Source organism: Lissotriton vulgaris, chromosome 1_1 (genome assembly GCF_964263255.1).
Source record: "Lissotriton vulgaris chromosome 1_1, aLisVul1.2, whole genome shotgun sequence".
Taxonomy (NCBI): Eukaryota; Metazoa; Chordata; class Amphibia; order Caudata; family Salamandridae; genus Lissotriton; species Lissotriton vulgaris.
Window position 1 is genome coordinate 1,223,562,615 of NC_141685.1, and position 19,458 is coordinate 1,223,582,072.

Genomic DNA, 19,458 nt, shown 5'->3' on the forward strand with positions numbered 1-19,458 from the left:
TACTGTTGTGCTCAACTCAAATGCCTATCTTCCAACTACAAGCTGCGGTTAATACATTTTAAATACCTGCAAAGGTTATACTGAACACCATTGCAATTACACAAAATGGGCCTGCAACCAGATGCCACATGCTGGCGCTGTACGGATACACAAGCATCCTTCCTACACTTAATATGGCTCTGCGCCCATTTCATTGTTTTGGGGAAAGGTGTTCGATATCATTCAAGAAGTAACTGGTTTCCAACTCCTCTAACATCCTTCCTGGATCACATGGCTGACGCCTCTCCAGGCGCTGGCCGCCTGTCCGCCATGATGCTCCTCCTCGCCAAGTGCCGCATTGCAATACATTGAGGATCAACAAGTTCGCCCAACGCTACCACGTGGATAAGAGATGTTATCTACTGCCAGGAGATGCGTTCTGTGTACTGGGTTCTGATGCCCACTGCATCACGACCCAAGGACATCTGGGCCTCGTTCACAGCATGGGCGGCTGCACGTACTGAAATGACAGCTCATAGTCCACCAACGCACATACATTCATAACGCACCCAAACAAATTGTTAGTACAATACTTCGCGCCACCATCTCCATTCATTTAGGCACTGTGTCACTATCCCAATGCGCCACAAATTGCATGTCTATGCACATGACCTTCTTCTTGCTGTACACGCAAGAAGAGAATTCAGTAGTTCTGCTAAAGTAGGTGCACCACTGCCTGAAAGCACCTTGTAGCTGTAATGAAATGCCTGCCCCGAATTACCATGATTGTTGTAAGCTTTTGCTACCATGTCAATGCCTGTATGTACTTACCTTACCTTAATATCTGATTCTGCTGTGACCGCAATGTGACTTTTATGTTACCTTTGTGTTATGCTTTAAGATGATAAATAAAAAGATTTAAAATATATATATATATATATATATATATATATATATATATATATATATATATATATATATATATATATATATATATATATATATATATATGTTATAGCTGATACCTGGGCAAAAAAACTTAGTAATTTCATCCGTAAGTTCAGAGCAGGTTCTGCTCCATACTCATTCTGTATTTGTCTTAATACATTAGGTATTGCTGCTAGCAACAGGATACCTCGAGTCCTGGTATATATGGCAGCGAAAACTGTATCCCAAGAAGTACAATCCTCTATTGGGGGTTATCCCCATGGGCAAGCAGACTGTTAACATACTGTGTTTTCCTTGTGGGCTGGTGTTTGGAAATACAGCTTCTAGCTGTGTTCTTTTTTGAGCTACCCAGAATGACATTGTTCACTTTTTTGGGCATTTTTCCCATGGCTACATGTAAGGTTTATTGTGTGATTTTAGTTGTTGATATTTGAGTCTGACCTGGTGGTCTAGCCTTTGCTGGAAGAAGTGTGACTGATCTCATTACAAACTGTGTCATGTCTTATTAGTTATGAAGTGCAGTAAGTCTCCAACTGGCATTGTTTCGATGTCAGGATCTGGTGTGTAGGTTGCTAGCACTGGCCATGTTGCTCCGTCTATTCCGAGTGGATTGAGTCTTACTTTATTTCTTGTACGGGAAGGGTGCCTTTAAACCAGTATATTGCTCCTGGTAAGTGAGCGCAACTTCAATTTACTCCCACAGACAAGATTTGTTCAGTAAGTCATCTTCTGTGTAGTAATGAAATGCTTTTGTTTGTGCATTTGCCTGTGGGAATCTAACCCATGAATAGAATCCCTCTGTTCTAAATGATTTGTGTGCCTCAATCAGGAAGGTTACTGGCCTACCCCTAGCTGTTAAACCATATGAAGCTAGTTGTAGGGTGCTAGTGATAGAGCGCGCAGTTCACCCGGGTCACCGAGTTCACCTTTTTCTTACACGCACTGGGCCCTACGGCGTGCACAAGATCTATACACCATCTACTTTCGGGGTGAACTGGGTGATTGGCTTCTGCTACACGCTCTTATGAGTAATTAAGGTTGGTTTCACCTCTGCTTACCATGTACCTGACTTACCACAGGCACAATTCCTACGACAGATCTGGAGCTTAGCAGGGAAAAGGGCAGACAGGTCTAGATCAAATACTCTCTACCATTATTACCATACTTATCCACAATTTCTGTAAAATGACCACAGACACCTGATGAAGTTTTAAACTTTATATAAAGATTCAAAGGGAAGATGCCAAGACAATAAGCGATATGCAGAATAATATATCAAACATCAACATCAACACCAATATGTAACTTTGTATTAGAATTATAACCATTTGAGCATAAGGGAAGACTAAGGGTAGGAATTTTTAGAACAGAACTAATCACTGCAACTTTATACTAGGACACGAGTTTAAGGTTGGGACCTAAAACATGTACTTAATCCTCAAACTATTCTTACTAAATTCACTGCAACCAACTAAAGGTAAGGGAAAAACGGGAACATACTATTTATATAACGGATTGACAATTTGCTAAGGGTGGGGAGAGAAGTGGAACAAGCCTATTAAACAAATCACATATAGTCGCATAAAAGAGAATAGAGCAATATCATTGGCAAGTAATGCTTTACCGAAAGAATTTTAAGAGAGAGAGAGAGAGAGAGAGAGAGAGATGCAAACCCTCGGTCTAATAATTACCTAAGTTCAGATTGAAGTCTAACCCTGGCCACGGGTCAGATGGGAAGACGGGGACAAGGACCCTCAGGAAGGAATACCAGAATGCGAGCAGGTACAGCTCACGGACAATAAGGACAGGATACCCCTCAGGCTTTGGGATCAGGACTGGGCTCACCAAGGTACGACCAACTCCCACAGCTTTAGAAGCAACGCCAGCGTTACCCCTCTCTGCAAGTAATCCGCCAATAACCCCGATTTGGGTTTCGAATTTTCCCAGCAAAGTGCTTCGCCAGCACTTAGGATTTTCCACCCCTTAGGAGTTTGTGGAAAGTATGGTCAGAGTGCTCCGCAGCACTTCAGATTTGAGCACCTATAGAGTTCGTAGGGTCAGTGACAGGTCTGCTACTCGGACAAGTCGGACAATTTTCCTAAGCTAAACTAGGGCAATTATACAGTTTTGGGGACCCTCAGACCACCCACTAATGTTGCAAGTGACAGCTTCTCATATTATGATTGGTCAAGAGAGGTGGTGCGATCATTACCACCTCCTAAATTCAGCTTTCCCATACTAAATATTCAATTTTCCACACCCGCCCCTCGGGTTCACTTTCCCAGGCATAGGAATACAGAATACAATACAAGAGTACAGCATATAGCAACAGTGTATGACAGTTCAAGGTATAATCTTGCATCTTCGGGATGGGTTCCCAGGCGCATTGTGCTTCAGGAGCCAGCTGGCTAGTTTTAGCTTCTGTGCAGTTAGGACTTTCCCTGGTCAGCTGACAGGGTTCAGAGGAGCCTCAGTATGGCGTTGCTCACGTATGCCCCAGCCCATAAAGACGCGGTACATGAAAAGTAAGCGAGAACAAATTAAAATCATATATAAAATGATCACACTGTATACCATGATGAGATATTAACCAACCCTTACTTTATAATGACTATAGCATTATTGTTTAGTGCGAAAGGATAGATAAGCAAAAGCAGCAGCAATAAGCGGAGAGCATGGTGAGAGACAAGCAGCCATATTTGCAACAGTGCGCATGAGCACAAAACTCCCTCCAGAATGCGAGTGCGTCACATCACATGGGTATGACCGACGCATGCGCAGACTGAATTTCAGCGAAGCAGCCGCTTTTAGTGCAAGCTTCGTTAGTACGAGAAAAGACATACAAGCAAGCATCCTGGGGACACCCGCGTGTTGGAAAAACACTTTATAATTGACGAACATTAGTGTTAATACGATTATGCTATTTAGACAAGGGTTTTGCATGAGAGTAGGGCGCTTGCACGCGAATCCCAGCTCCATCAATCCCCTCTTTGATGATATTTACTATCATCACCACACAGAAGGAAACAGATGCCAACTTTTCTCACTCATCCATATCACTCATCGGGATCTCAACAAATTTATCGTTGAGTTTCCTTGCAGCTTCTCTATGAGAGTGGTGATTTTTCACTTTCTTGTAAATTTCACTCTTCAATTCTTCCAATTCTAAATCATCAATATTTCTTTTCACCCCCCTCTTATTTACTGTATATTTCTTTTTACACTTCTGGCATTTGCAGCAGATAAAAATGATCAATACAATTACACCTATTACAACTATTGGCATCAGTATTTTCCACAAAAGATTTCTACCTAGGTTAGCAAACCAACTACCTATAGAGGAGAGACCTCCAGTCAGTCTCGTCCAGGCACTGTCAACCTCCAATGGTTTGAGTTCTTTTTCCAAATTAGTTATGTTCTTCACATATTGTTTTAATTCGATACTTTTATCTGGAATGTAAGTGCAACAATGTTGCGCTTTCAGCATTCTACAGACTCCGCCCTCTTTTGCTAATAGGGTGTCAAGGGCAAGACGGTTTTGTAAAACCATTGATCTGATCGCAACCATTTCGGTATTGACCATCAGGAATCCTGCAGCAGTGTCCGTTGATAACCGGTCCACTACTGTAGACAATTTGCAGATTCTATGGGTGTTCAGAACTACCCCCATTCCAGGTATCAGTGCACTAAAAATATCACCTATAATTTCACCTACACTTTCACGTCTACTACGCACTAAGCCATTAGTATCTTCACCGCTTCCAGCTGCATTATTCACATGGTATATTTTCGGGAAAACAATGCCAAAGTAGCAGCTTCCATACCAGTGATCCGGCAATTTGAAATACGCCTTGTTCCCACATATATAATATATTCCGGGAAACACAGGTTCTGACCCATTTTTGAAACCCCAACCTCCAATTACCTTGTAATTATGTTCACACTCGCTGGAACCGATGAATACATTGTTATAGTACTCTGTCTTTTCCCTATGGATACAAAGTTTCCCCTTTCGTTCAAAATCCAGCAACAAGGCAGGATTAGCTTCGCCTTGCGAGGTGTTATCCATGTGCTCAGCCCATCTAGGGACTCTATCCTTTTCGTCATTCGCCTTCTTCTGAAACTTTTCTCTCCTTCTGTCTGCCATCTTAATGAACATCTTTTCCTGCTCTTGCAGAGAACAGGTCAGATTAGATTCTCTAGCTTCATCTAAATCTATGTTACCTATAGTCAGAAAATATTCTCCCATATAACGGGTCACGTCACTTGTAGTATGTACACGGTTCAAGTGTCCTCTAACAGGCAGTTCAGAAAATACTACGTCATCATTTGAATAATAGTACTGCAAGGTGCTTCTATAGAACAAGCTAGCTAATATACTACAGGAGATTCCATAGGTTAAAGGTAGATGGTGGTATGTCACGCCTTCAGCCACTGAAGTTGGCAGCTTCATGCAGACATAACAGTCCTCTATTTCCATAGCTTCTACGTAATGCACTAATAAGTTAGCAAAAACATTTAGATGCGTCCTTTTTCTTATTTTGTGAAAATGTAGTCCATCCTCATCTGATGCTTCTAAATTAGGTCGTGTGTGTGTCAGTCTGATTTGGTTGTCGCGTCTTTCTAAGCTTCGTGGTGTTTCTGCAGTCTGTACATCTCCTACGTCTACTGCTTCGGGTTCAGTGGGGGACAAGTTAGGATTTTTACTTATCATAAAAGGTAGAAAAACTGTTAGTCCTATCCACATTACTATTAGCATGGCTATACTACACAAGCATATCTTACAACAGGTTTTGAGACACCCACACCGGGATCTCCCAGAGACACATCGGATCAGACATTTTTAGCTTACAGGTGGCTTTCGCTACCCCTCTTCGTTTCTTTGCACCAAAGGCTCACTTCTGGGCTTTTTCAAGGAGGGTCTTCGTCAGAGCTCCGATCAGCAATGGACTCTTCGTCACTGTTGCCACTGTGGTGGGGTTCGTCTATTTCTTCCAACACAAAGTAAGTCCACTCAGGGCTTCGATACCGTTGGTTCTGTTTCTTTAGTCTGTCGCTTTTTCTCAGCGATTTGCCTTGGGCTGCATTTCTTTCACTTTGAGCCCTTTTTCGGTCTTTATCGTTTTCTTCGACTGTCTTTAGTCTGAGCCTTAGTCTCTTTACGTATCGGGGTGCACTTCTTCCTCCGTGCCTCCCAGTGGTTGAGGAGACTTGGCCTTCTTCGTGCACTCTTTTCACTTTTTGTTGTGGCACCTCTGTTTTCCTGCCTGTCTGACTAGTTCCAGGTCTTTCATCTACTTCTTCTGCCTGGTCCCTGTTCTGACCCTGCTCAGATTCAAATCGCACTTTCTTTTTATTTTTGGTTACTGTTGTTTTCGTTGTCTGAGCACTTTGATCTAGTTCTATCTGTTCCTGTTCATGCTCTTCGATCTCTTCGCTTTCTTCTGCATGAACGTCAGCTCTAATTTTTAACTGTCCCTCTCCACTTTCAGGAGTCTCAGGAGAATTCTCGAGGTCTCGATCTGACCCTACTTGGCCTACTTCCTGATCAGGTGTGATGTGATTCTCGTTGACCTGACCTTCTTCTTCTAGTTCTAGCTCACCTGGACTATCCCACTCACTGTCTAAGTAGGAATATTTCCTGGTTCGTATTGGATCATGAACCTGTTCGTCGGCGGGATACCATTCAACGTCTCGACTTGTGCTCGGCAGTTCAATGTCAGCTAGCTCCGGACTCTCTTCCTCAGAAGCGTCTTCAGCTGTGCTGCCTTCAGCTCCAGTCGCGTTTTCTCCAGATACCCGCTTCGTGTGGCTGGCGTGGATCCACTTCGGTACACCAGCACACTTTACAGCAGTAGTAGTGACGAGGATCACTTGTCGTGGCTTTCCCCACCTTGGCTTCAGGCAACTGCTCCGGGTGTGTTTCTTTAACGCCACCCAATCTCCTGGTTGCAGTTTATGTGCTGGAGTCTCTGGCCACTCGTCTTCTGTCTCTCCAATCTGCTGAGAGAGAGAACGCACTTGGTCACCCAGCTGCTTGCAGTATTCTAATACCATATCATCAGAAATGCTTAGCAGTTTGTGTCCGGGTACCCATGCCTGTCGCATCACTCTTCCCATCAACACTTCATGGGGACTTAGGCCAGTTTTTCTGTTCGGGATACTCCTCAGACTCATCAGCACAAGGGGTAAAGCCTCTATCCAGTTCATCTTTGTGGAGTCACACATTTTTCCCAATCTGGATTTCAGGGTGCCATTTATTTGTTCCACTACCCCAGAAGCCTCTGGACGGTAGGCACAATGCAGTCTTTGCTTCATTTTGAATGCTTTACAGAGTTCTTCTAGGACATCGTTGGCAAAATGCCCACCTTGGTCCGTTTCGATAGTCTCTGGGATTCCATACCTAGGTATCAACTCCCTGAGCAATAGCTTGGCAGTAGTTAGGGCATCATTTTTCTTTGCTGGGTAAGCCTCCACCCACCTGGAGAACAGGCAAACTATGACTAGGATATATCTATATCCCTTGCATTTGGGCATGGTTACAAAGTCTGCCTGCATTCTGACAAAGGGACCTACTGCCTTTCCAACAGTACTTTGCTCTACTACAGTCCTCTTTCCTGCATTGAATTGCTGACACACTAGGCACCTCTGGCACAGCCTTTCTGCCTGGTTCCTGAACTTTGAGTTACAGAACACCTTGTCAAACACTCTGCACATTGCGTCTCTTCCCATATGTGTGGGTTCATGTATCATTCTGATCATGGGGTCAATCAAGCTATCAGGCAGTACGGGCACACCAGTCGGGTTTACCACCACACCATCATCCCTCAATTTGCATCCTTCTGCTGCCCATTTTCCCTTCTCTTGTCTGTCTGTAGCCTGTTGCAACTCTTTCAATTCTTCCCACGTTGACACATTCTCAAACAACATAAGTTGGCAGCTGGTTCCACTCCACAAGGCAATTTGGAGTGACATCTGGTGTCGGGCACAAAATTGTGCAATTTGGTCAGCGTACCTATTACCGGCAGTCACATCATCATTTCCAGATCTGTGAGCCGCACACTTGACCACAGCCAATTCTTTGGGCAATTGAATAGCTTCCAGTAAGTTATGCACCACCTTTCCGTTTCTGATAGGAGTGCCTGAGGAAGTCATGAATTCTCTTTGCAGCCACAATTGGCCGAAGTCATGAACAACCCCGAAACAGTACTGACTGTCTGTGTAAACAGTAATTCTTTAGTTTTTTCCCCTCTTGCATGCTCGAGTTAACGCGATGAGCTCCGCCACTTGTGCAGATTTCACCTCGCTCAGGTAAGATGCTTCTATCGTTTCTGTCAATGTAACCACAGCATAGGCAGCACTCAGACTCCCACTCTCATGTCTTAAACACGAGCCATCCACGAACATTGTCTTATCCCCATCAAGTAATGCTATTTCACGGATATCCGGACGGGGCTTTGTACTGTACTCAGTCAAATCAATGCAATTATGTTCCCCTCCCTCTTCGATTTCTACATCCAGAGGGACCGGTAACAGGGTTGCAGGGTTCAGGACGTTGCACCGAGAAATAGTTATATTCTCGGCGCCAATTAAAATTCTCTCATACTTAGTCAGCCGACTAGGCGTGAGGTACTGGGTCTTAGTTCTGGTCAGTAGGATTACAACAGAATGAGGAACATATACAGTGACGTGATGTCCCATGACAATGTTCTCACTCTGTTCCAGGCTGACGCAAGTAGCAGCCACTGCCTTCAAGCATCCAGGTAATCCAGCAGCCACCGGATCTAGAGTGGCTGAAAAATAGGCCACTGGCCTTCTAACCAGCCCGTGCTCCTGGGTCAGGACTGAAAGAGCGCAATTCTCTCTTGTGTCACAGAATAGTTCAAAAGGCTTGGTGTAATCAGGCATACCCAATGCAGGAGCGGTACATAGACAGTTTCTCAAAGTTACCCAAGCATTCATGCTTTCGTTGTCCCAGCTGACGGGGTCTTCTACTCCTTTCTTGGTCAATTTTATCAGGGGTCTTGCTAGAGCCGCAAATCCTACGATCCATTGTCTGCAGTAACCCACGACTCCCAAGAACATTCTCACCTCTTTCTGAGTTCTGGGCAGTTCCATTGCTTTAATTATTTTAATCCTTTCAGAAGTGACTTTCCTTATTCCTTTTTCTATCTGGTGCCCCAGATATTTTACTGAGTATTTACAGAATTGTAACTTGTCAGGCGACACTTTATGTCCTCCCTTTCCTAAGTGATTCAGCAAGGCAATTGTGTCAGTGACACAGTCAGTCTGGGTTTTAGACGCCACCAACAGGTCATCTATGTACTGCACTAAGACAGACTCTCTTGGCAGCACTAGGGATTCAAGGCACTTTTTTAATATCTGATTGAAAATCGATGGACTTTCGGTGTACCCCTGGGGGACACGATTCCAGACATAGATATGGCTGTCAAATTCAAAACTGAAAAGGAATTTGCTTTCTGGATGCAATGGGATGGAAAAGAACGCATGGCACAGGTCGATGACAGTGAACCATTCTGCATTCCAGGGAATCTGATATAAAATCACTGCAGGGTTGGGCACAACAGGACAGCAAGGCACAACAATTTGGTTTACCTTGCGCAAATCTTGCACTACCCTGTACTTTCCACTAGGCTTTTTTATCCCTATGATTGGTGAATTACAGGGACTGCTCATCACTTCCTCTATTATTTCTGCTTCGAGCAGCCTGGTAATTTCAGTCGCCACTCCAGCTTTCACTTCTGCACTCATTTTGTACTGTCTGGTTTTCGGGTATATAGCATTTGTTTTTATTGCTATTTTAACTGGGTCCACATTTGCCATTAAGCCTACATCTTTTCCTGTGAAATCCCATACTTCTGGAACTACTCTTACTTGGAGCTCTTCAGGTAAGTCCTCAATTGTCAAAGGCTTAATATCAGAATCTTGTCTGACTAACATCAGTTTGTACAGGCCATCTTCATCAGGGGTCTGAATTTCGACGCCATTTGGTGTGCAGAAAATGGTACAACGCATCTTGCACAACAAATCACGTCCTAGCAGGTTTACAGGACTGGAATCACAGACCACAAATCTGTGCATTTCTTTGAAATTTCCTATAGAAATTTCCATTGGTTCAGTTACTGGAGTACTTATTATTTGATTTGAGACGCCCACTACTTGGATCGCTTCTCCCGAGAGGGGTAGGTTAGGAACATCCACTGTTCTTACAGTAGATCTGGTAGCACCAGTGTCCAACAGAAAGGTGACATCTTTTCCTTCAACCTTTCCTTCAATGTATGGTCCAGTCTGGTCTACCGGTAAGGAGGCGCCAAGCACGCACTCCTCATCCTCCCCCCTCAGGCCCCGTCAATCTTGATCTTCACAGAGGAAGGTATCATTTAACAAATACTGTGGAATGACTGCGTTTCTTTCACTCTCGACTTCCCATACTTCCGCCCTCTCATTCTGCTGACCCTGATTCTTAAAATTCTGTCGGGGAGCGCGAGGTACTGGAGGTAGTTTTACCTGTTGCTGGTTCTTTCTCGTCCCCTCTTTCGGCACCTGTGGATTTAAACCATTTACAGGGGCATTACCGGCCTGCAGGTGTGGACACTCGTCTCGCCAATGCCCCATCTGGCCGCACCCGTGGCACGGAAATTTCTTCATGGCCTCTTCCCTACTCATTTTAGTGCGGGGCTTCCCTCCTCCCCCAGCATTGGTATTCGGAGCATTGTTACCAGAGGTCAATTGACTTAACTGTTTTTCTTGTTGTTCAGCTAATTTTACCTGTGCCCACATGACCTTTTCCTTGAGGGCCTTCTTTTTATTTTCGATTTCATCTTCGCAGTACTTAGCATATTTCAGGACATCATCTATGGGCTTTCCCTGCCAACTGATTTTGTTATCTCGAATCCATTGTGAGATTTCAGGTCTCAATCCTAGCACGAATCTGTAGCTAAAGTGAGTCATGTCTTTCATGTCTACGTTATCAATACCACTGTAAGTTTTAAATACCTGCAACAGCCTTTCATAAAATGAATGCACCGTTTCATCACGTTCCTGTGTGGTTCTATCTATTCGGGTCCAATCTGTCTCCTTTGCTGGCACTTTTTTCTTAAGGTACTGTATGACCTGGTCATATTTCCTCATTACATCAGGTGAAGGGGCTCCCGTTTTCTCATCTCTGGGATATTCATCATTAGGCCAATCAATTTCTATTTTACATTCAGTCCATAGGTCTACAGGGACAACAATGTCGAAAAACCCATCCAGGTCTTTCAAGAGGCATTTCTGAACTTTTATGAAGCGTTCTACCTGCCTGTACCAGTCAACTGGCTTCTCTCGTAATTTCGGGAAGTCATTTGTAAATGACACAATATCCTGTCGGGACCAAGGGACATGGACATATTTCCCTCCCGGGACCTCTCTCATGGGGCACAATTTTTCTGTTGGCGTTACTTCCTTTAACATGAATTCTGAAGCCTGAGACTTCGCCCTGCTGTCTTCCCTTTTCTTTGCCCACCGGGTTCTCCATTTTCCCACCTCTCCCCACTTTTGCAGGAGCTTCAACAACTCTTTTACTTGGATCTGTTTTCCCATCACATTCAGGCTTTCTAAATCTTTGTCTGAAAAGTCTACTCTGTAGGGTTTCTGAAGAATTTTGGAGCGACTGACATCAATTCCCATTTCTGTGGCTGTATCCATTATCCTTTCATGGAGCAACCTAGCACTCCGGGTAAGATTTTTGCTGATGAACAGTAACTCTTCTTCATTGTACGAGCTTAGGCGTTCAACTCCTACATTTCCAGCCATCATTTCTTCTATTTCTATTCTCAATTTATATATCTCTAATGCTTTGGGTTGGGGGGTAGTCTCCTTCTCCAGCTCCTTTGACCATCTGTCTAATTCTTCTGGGGTTACTACAGTAGCACTCCTAATCCCAGTTGCGCCTTCAATCGACACCTCTCTTATTCTAGGCTGACTTCTTGCCCCTACTGTGCTAGTCCTAGGTTCTCTAATGGGCAAATCCATCAGCACCACAGACTCACATTCACTTTCCTGGTCCTCATCTATGAATACTTCTTTCTTCGAGGAAGGGACACTAGGAGTAGGCGGTATTGGGGGGACAACAGTAGGATGGGGACTAGTCAGGTCATTTCTATACAGTGGAATAGCTGGGCCAATAGTTACTGGAATAGTCAGAGAATCGGGATGGGGATGTATCTGGGCAATAGTTCGAACTAAATCTTCCCGCTGTCTAGCCAGGGCTTCTTTCTCTTTTTCCCGCAATGCCTTTTCGGCAGAATTGTCATGCAATACCTGTGGTACTAAGGACGGATAAATACTCGGGGCAGTCGGAGTGACCACTCGAGGTGGACCTTCTCCGAACGGCTGATAATTTGGGACCGCAGATTTAGGTCTGCAAAACCCATCCCCGTCACTGGTTTTACTGTCTGTACCTGTTCCATCTGTATCACTATCCCTCCTACATCTGAGATATTTTGAAAAGGGATTTGGGGAATGCACAGGTTCTGACTCTGCAACATAGGGAGGTGGATTTTTCATTAACAAATCTTCCAGGTGCTCATCTTCTGAGTCCCCTACAGTCATTAGGTGATGGGTCTTCTCTTTACATTTACCTCCTTTCTCTTCTAATACCCCCATCATGGGAAACAATCCTTCCGTCAACATAGATTGCCTCCACTGTTTCATTTTCTGCTCTTTGGTTGGTGTAGGAAGCCTGGGATACCATTTACTCACTCCCTTATCCATCCTGGGTTTATCTCGCTCTGCAGCCTCAATCTCCCATTCCTCCAGAGCCTCGTACTGGGTCAACCTAGGTCTGGGGTGTAATTCATTCATGCGGGTCCTTAGGTTAAACAGGATCCGACCATTAAATGTACCTTCAACAGGGAATGCTAGGACTCCGTCATCTACAGTATACTTTGCCCAATTTTCTAACCAGACACAAGTGTGATACCCTTTATCAAACAACATAAAAGAAGCAGGGGTATTCGGCGGGGGAATGAGCACGCCTTCCCTTGTTCTAATGGGCTTGTCGGACTTGAAAAAATTCTTGATTTTATCGGAAAGAGACATTTTCCTCTTTACTCCATACATCATGTGCGGTCTACCTCGTATAAGCTGATCCTTGTAAAATCCTAGGTGCTTTGGATTCGGTATAAAATCTGGATACCACATATAATTTTCCAGACTCTCTTCTAACTCGGCTTGATTAATTTTGTCTACCTTTGTGCTTCCAATGCTAGCGCGACTTTTATTTCACAATACCCAATCAGGTCAGTGATTACAAATTCCCTTGTCCAATGGGTGCGCGGCCTTTTCGCAAGACAGAGTCTCACGCTTCGGCACTCACCCCTCCTTCACAAATTCAGCTCCGCTACACACCCGCTGTCTTGACCAATACCAGCGCGGCACGGAGTGACGTCAGAGCAGCTCTCCGACTGACTCCCTCCTTCACAAGGTAACGGAAACTTTTTACTCTCCCTAAAGTGCAAATACAGAGTTTATTTACCAACACGCAACGTTTGCCACTATGTCTGAGTGTTCTAAAAAGATAGAAAAACTTTCTCTTGCTACAAGTAAACCACTTCTGTCTACTTCTCATTCACTCTGGATAGACTTCTTTGCCTGTCCCTTCACACTAGTAACATAGAACCCGTTATTCTTCTGACTCATCCACCTCAGTCGGGGATATGTACTGAGCCAGGATTTCACCAGCGGACTATCTTACTTACCAGACAAGCCTCGGAGACCCTACTACTCCTCCCGTATGCGAACCTTACTAGGTGATATCGCAATGAAAGTTTTATAAAGGACTCGTAGCTATCATTCACTCTAGAAAACCAAGGTCCTAATTAGTGCTTCCAGTTATCCTAACCCTGCACTAATGATTCAAACCCTAGTGACTTCAACAGCTAACCGGATTCTGCTCACCGTTAGCTAAAATACTTCCCCGGGGATTCGGACTACACTGAACATTCACAAACAACTTTTCGGGTTAATATAACATTTATAGCAGCAATGTAAAAATCATATACATTTACATATAAATCCTTAAAACATTTCAAAAATATTTGAACCTAATACAGTAGCAAATCAGCAGCACATTTTATTTTTACGGTTTGTTTATGACTTATCCTGTCTACCTAATCTAACTAGTCCAAACCATCCTCTGGCTGCCAGAAAATTACTGATAGAGCGCGCAGTTCACCCGGGTCACCGAGTTCACCTTTTTCTTACACGCACTGGGCCCTACGGCGTGCACAAGATCTATACACCATCTACTTTCGGGGTGAACTGGGTGATTGGCTTCTGCTACACGCTCTTATGAGTAATTAAGGTTGGTTTCACCTCTGCTTACCATGTACCTGACTTACCACAGGCACAATTCCTACGACAGATCTGGAGCTTAGCAGGGAAAAGGGCAGACAGGTCTAGATCAAATACTCTCTACCATTATTACCATACTTATCCACAATTTCTGTAAAATGACCACAGACACCTGATGAAGTTTTAAACTTTATATAAAGATTCAAAGGGAAGATGCCAAGACAATAAGCGATATGCAGAATAATATATCAAACATCAACATCAACACCAATATGTAACTTTGTATTAGAATTATAACCATTTGAGCATAAGGGAAGACTAAGGGTAGGAATTTTTAGAACAGAACTAATCACTGCAACTTTATACTAGGACACGAGTTTAAGGTTGGGACCTAAAACATGTACTTAATCCTCAAACTATTCTTACTAAATTCACTGCAACCAACTAAAGGTAAGGGAAAAACGGGAACATACTATTTATATAACGGATTGACAATTTGCTAAGGGTGGGGAGAGGAGTGGAACAAGCCTATTAAACAAATCACATATAGTCGCATAAAAGAGAATAGAGCAATATCATTGGCAAGTAATGCTTTGCCGAAAGAATTTTAAGAGAGAGAGAGAGAGATGCAAACCCTCGGTCTAATAATTACCTAAGTTCAGATTGAAGTCTAACCCTGGCCACGGGTCAGATGGGAAGACGGGGACAAGGACCCTCAGGAAGGAATACCAGAATGCGAGCAGGTACAGCTCACGGACAATAAGGACAGGATACCCCTCAGGCTTTGGGATCAGGACTGGGCTCACCAAGGTACGACCAACTCCCACAGCTTTAGAAGCAACGCCAGCGTTACCCCTCTCTGCAAGTAATCCGCCAATAACCCCGATTTGGGTTTCGAATTTTCCCAGCAAAGTGCTTCGCCAGCACTTAGGATTTTCCACCCCTTAGGAGTTTGTGGAAAGTATGGACAGAGTGCTCCGCAGCACTTCAGATTTGAGCACCTATAGAGTTCGTAGGGTCAGTGACAGGTCTGCTACTCGGACAAGTCGGACAATTTTCCTAAGCTAAACTAGGGCAATTATACAGTTTTGGGGACCCTCAGACCACCCACTAATGTTGCAAGTGACAGCTTCTCATATTATGATTGGTCAAGAGAGGTGGTGCGATCATTACCACCTCCTAAATTCAGCTTTCCCATACTAAATATTCAATTTTCCACACCCGCCCCTCGGGTTCACTTTCCCAGGCATAGGAATACAGAATACAATACAAGAGTATAGCATATAGCAACAGTGTATGACAGTTCAAGGTACAATCTTGCATCTTCGGGATGGGTTCCCAGGCGCATTGTGCTTCAGGAGCCAGCTGGCTAGTTTTAGCTTCTGCGCAGTTAGGACTTTCCCTGGTCAGCTGACAGGGTTCAGAGGAGCCTCAGTATGGCGTTGCTCACGTATGCCCCAGCCCATAAAGACGCGGTACATGAAAAGTAAGCGAGAACAAATTAAAATCATATATAAAATGATCACACTGTATACCATGATGAGATATTAACCAACCCTTACTTTATAATGACTATAGCATTATTGTTTAGTGCGAAAGGATAGATAAGCAAAAGCAGCAGCAATAAGCGGAGAGCATGGTGAGAGACAAGCAGCCATATTTGCAACAGTGCGCATGAGCACAAAACTCCCTCCAGAATGCGAGTGCGTCACATCACATGGGTATGACCGACGCATGCGCAGACTGAATTTCAGCGAAGCAGCCGCTTTTAGTGCAAGCTTCGTTAGTAAGAGAAAAGACATACAAGCAAGCATCCTGGGGACACCCGCGTGTTGGAAAAACACTTTATAATTGACGAACATTAGTGTTAATACGATTATGCTATTTAGACAAGGGTTTTGCATGAGAGTAGGGCGCTTGCACGCGAATCCCAGCTCCATCACTAGCATTTCTAATATTTTCTGTAATGTGTATTGCATCTGCATCTTCTTCTTCAGCTGAGAGATTTAGCTTATGTACAGCATTATCCGCTTGCTCAGTGATTGTTTTAGTAAGAATAGTTTTCCAAGGGATCCCAGATAAGGTGTTATGCACAAATAGGAACTATGTGTCCTTCAAGCTTGATTATCCAACAGACAATAAATAGGATTTTGCCTACTCAGCTGCAGTGGATTTCTGTACCCTCCCACTCCAGACGTCTCTGGGAAAAAATGAAAAGGGGTCTCTGAGAGTAGCACAACTGAACAACTCAGATTTGACTGTTAAATAAGTACCCAACCAACGTTATTGGTGCCATGTCGTATAGTTCCTATGAAGCTTATATAGGATCTGTGCTTTTAGACAATATGCAATGTGGGACTGGTGTCAGACTGATTCGAGACACCTCCACCGGGTATGTTGCCCTTTGTACCACCTAGCTTACAGTGCCACTAGAAACTCCTCTTACCAGGGAAAGAATAGTTCTTGGCAACTATCAAACATGATAACGCTGATCCATCAGGTCTATGGAAACAGTGTACTACTTTTTGCTCAGTCACTCGTGCTCACTTAGTCCCAGAGAGATACACAGAATAAATGGTATGGACGTTTTTCAAAAGCATTTATTGAACAGTCACTATTCTAGTCTAAAATAGGTGTGCTGAAACAACCATTAGACAGTAAAAGATATAAATGATTAGAAGCACTAAGAAAGTAAAAGGATGGTAGATTTCTACCATTTTGCTATAACCATGAATACAAGCAAGTATATAAAATACATAAGAATAAAATGCATACTCTTATGATGCTACGCTAACTAGATGTACCTAAGTGTACCTAGCATGAAAGTAGGTGTTAAGGCAAGAATCCCTCTAGGATAAAGTCAGCCCCTTTACCTTAAGAGAGAGACTGTGGAACCCCATCTTGGTCTCAAGTTGGACACTCCTCAAAGGATGTTAGACCACTGTGAGCTACAGTATCTGCATGCAGGACCCTCAGCATCTTGTGTCAGTGTGTCAGCAGGGAAATCCTGATCTCCTCTGTTTGTCTCAGCAAGATGTGATGTTTATATACCTAAAGGTCTCCCCGGGGGTTCTACCATGCTGTGCAACTTGACAGACTAAGGATGACGTTTGGCATGAACTTTATACATAGTTATTATACAGGAGATGGTAGTCCTGCTGAGTTTCAAAGAATCCTCATGCATAATGTATGAGGCTTTTACCAGGGAAAGTCCTGCATTCTGTGTGCAGGGTCTTATCTAGTAAAAGGTCAGTCCCGAAGAACTGGTATGTGTGTAATGTAGGGAAGAGTATAGGTGAAAGGTTACCTATATGGAATATAACACAGGTGCAAGTGATATAAATGACCAATGCCCAGCTCTCATAAAGTACAAATGTTGTATTTCATGTTGCAAAAATATCTTAAAGTGCTGTACATCAGATTTGAAACTTGTAATTATAAAGTGCTAGTGATTTTTATACCTTCTCTTTTGTGGTCACTCCTATTCTCTGAAATGCTTTTCTTCTTTTACCAAATTGTTCACATCTATCTGCACACATGTGATCTCTTTTGGCTAGTCAGGAGAGAAAAGAGAAAAAACAATCATCTGTAAAGATGTACATATAGTTTTTTATCAGAGTTGAAGCCATTTGGAATTTTAGTATTCAAAATCACAATTTATCTTGATTCCAACTGTCTCAATTTGAGTTCTCGGTTACCACCTCTTCCATTTTTTGGAACTGAATCAATAACGTAGTAAACCAACTCATCTCCATTACCTCCATGAACCTCAATAATATGCCTAGTGACAGGATAACTTTTGTGACTGATTTTTACTGCCCTAAAGTGTTGTAGAATTCTCACATGTGCAATGTGAATAGTACTTCCTACATATAGTTTTGCGATTCAGCATTTAAGAATATAAACTACATATTCGCTCCTGCACATATAGAAGTGGTGAATTTTCCATGGACTCTTTAATAGGAGTGACTGGATCTCTTTCCTATTAAGACCATGTTTGCAGGCTTTGTATTTATGACACCTAACAAAGCCAAGACTGGCCCTTAACCAACCTTCCATGTTCATCACCTCTGGGCTACTCACCACAAGATCTTGTCGCTTAGACTTTGCTTGTCTGGATGTAAAAAGAGGTTTACGAGATAAGATGCTACCTAATGTAGGGTCACCAGTTTACAAAAATGCCAGTGTATGTTCATTGATTCTCTCACCTTGGCATGATAGGCATTGTACCCAGTGAGCATTCATAAATCATCCTTGCCTTTTCTTGTTTTGGGTCCTCCTGTCTTACTTGAGAACAATAATGAATCTCTTGTGATTCTTTCCACCTTGTTCTGAGCTTGATCTAAGGCATGGGTACTATATCTTCTCTCAGTAAATCTCTCAATTCATTTTCTCTATGCTTCTCTCATGGAAGTGGAATCACTGCCTTTTCCTTTCATCCGTAGGTGTTCAGCATATGGAATGCTCTGCTTAAGTTTCTGTGGATGGAAGCTACGTGAATGCAAGATGGGATTCCCTGCTGTTGGCTTCCTGTGTGTTCTAGTGTGTAATTTGTTGTTTTCACAAAAACCTCAAGATCCAAAAAGCAAACCTCTGATTTACTGATGGTGCAGGTAAACAGTAAGTTCAAAGTATTGTTGTTGAAGTCTGACACAAACTGCCTCGCTGATTCTTGAAAAACGTTCCACAAGATGAACAAGTATTAATGACTCTCTCAGACCACTCCCTGGCATGTTTGACCCTGAGCACCACCTCCTCCCACCAACCCATGTGTAGGTTGGCATAACTTGGGACAAAGCGGGTGCCTATGGCCGTACCTCTCACCTCTCAGAATGTGTCCTTTCCAAACATGAAAAAATTATTTCTCAAGCACCAGCTAGCCATCTCAATGAGAATTTTCCAATGTTGATATAAGCCTTTAGTAGCTTAAAACCACAACTCATTTTAATTAATGTGAAAAAGTGCATCAAGCTGTGTGTATTGTAGCTAGGCCTTATATAATGAAGAAAAAGAATTGGAAAATACTCAAATTCGATCCAACAGTGGCACAGATAATGAGAAAACATCCAAATGTGTCATTTAGAAGAGCGAGAAATCTGAGGGATAAACTAGTTCATAGCCATTTTTGAAAGAACAGCAAACCAACCCAGTCATTGAACACAAGTTGGTTCGTAA